This window comes from Chrysochloris asiatica, unplaced genomic scaffold (assembly GCF_000296735.1).
Source record: "Chrysochloris asiatica unplaced genomic scaffold, ChrAsi1.0 scaffold00183, whole genome shotgun sequence".
Lineage (NCBI taxonomy): Eukaryota > Metazoa > Chordata > Mammalia > Afrosoricida > Chrysochloridae > Chrysochloris > Chrysochloris asiatica.
Genome location: NW_006408701.1, coordinates 5,111,902 through 5,113,826, shown reverse-complemented (window position 1 = coordinate 5,113,826; position 1,925 = coordinate 5,111,902).

The following is a 1,925-nucleotide window of genomic DNA, read 5'->3' as shown; positions in this document are numbered from 1 at the left end:
GGAGTAGAAAGCCTCATCTTTCTCCCGCGGAGCGGCTGGTAGTTTCGAACCGCTGACCTTAAGGTTCGCAGCCCGATTCGTAACCACTACGCTATAAATATAATTATTTATAGAATTTGCTTTATTTTGTTTAATTAGTTTTTTTGATTGCTTGCTTTATGTTTTCATTTATTTTATCTTGAAAACATTAGAGAGAGATTCCCAAGGAGTCATGAAGTTAGTACAGAGAAACCCCACGTACCCTTTACCCAGTTATAACCTATGAAATTATATTACAGTAACAAACCCAGAAGCTAACATTAGCACTCTATGTACACGTCATTTGACCATATGTAACTATTACCAGAAACAAGATTCTGAATTATTCCATCTCCACGAGGATTCTTGTACTATATGTTTATAGCTATACCCCATGATCAAGGAGCTCTGGTAGCGTAGTGGTTACGAATCGGGCTGTGAACCATAAGGTCAGCGGTTCGAAACTACCAGCCGCTCCGCGGGAGAAAGATAAGGCTTTCTACTTCCGTAAAGATTTACACCCTCGGAAACCCTGTTACAGGGTCGCTATGGGTCGGAACCGACTCGATGGCACTTAACAACAACAACAACAATACCCCATGATCACCACCGCCATTCTTAATCACTGGCTACCACTACTCTGTTCTCCATTTTTCTCACTTTTGCCATTTGAGAATGTTATATAAATAGGATTGGACCATATGTGATGTTTTGAGACTAGCTTTTTTCACTCAACACAATACCCTTGAGATCCATTCATGTGGTTGCCTGTATCAATAATTTCTTCATTTTAAATTGCTGATTAGTATTTCATGGCATGTTGTTGTTGTTAAATGCTGCTGAGTCAATTCTGACTCATAGCCACCCTGTTCAGGGTTTCTGAGGAGCAGTGGATAAGTTTGAACCACCAGCCTTGTGGTTTGCAGTTCAGCACTAATCTTACAGGGTTTAATCATTCACCTATTATAAGATGCTTTATTTTCAATTTGGGGGTATCTCCAATAGCTGCTATGGTTATTGGAGTATAAGTGATTTTTTTTTATTTTCTGTGGTCAAACTATTGATAACAAAATATATGCAATCGATATGTATAATTCAGTGACATTGATTGCATTGTTTAAATTGTGCCACCATTCTCATCCTTTTTTTTAAAAATTATTCCGCCACCATTTACATAATCTCAATACCCCCTAATCAACAACTCCCCCTTTACTCTTTTCTCACACTCTGGGTATAACTGATAATTTTAATTTCTATAAATTTTACTTGTTTCAGTTAAATGAGGTCATAAAAGTATTTATTTTATTACAACTGACTTATTCTCTCTTCATAATGCTATCACAAGTTCAGTTTTTCTCTATGACTGAGTAGTATTCCATTGTGTGTATATACCACATTTTGCTTCTCCGTCCATTAGTTGATGGACATTTCAATTTTTTCCACCTTTGGGCTATTGTGAACAGTGCTGCAATGAGCAGTGGTATTTTCTGTTTCTGTTCTTGCTTTCAGTTCTTCTGAGAACATACCTAGGATTGAAATTGCTGGGTCAGATGGTACTTCTACATTCAACTTTTTGAGGAACCACTAAACTTTTCTTCAGTGACTGCACCAATTTATATTCCCATCAGCAATGAATGAGGGTTCCAGTTTCTCCATAACTTTGCCAACACTTAATGCTTTTCTTTCATGTGTGTGTGTGTGTGTGTGTGTGTGTGTGTGTGTGTGTAAATTGCCATTCGTAGAGAGCTGAGATAGTTGGGTACAAGTTTTTATGTGTATGTAAGTTTTTAGAGAATTTAGAGATCATCTGAAGAACAGATTTGATGAATTGGACACTAAAGACCGAAGACCAGAAGAGTTGTGGGATGACATCAAGAATATCATACATGAAGAGAGCAAAAAGTCAT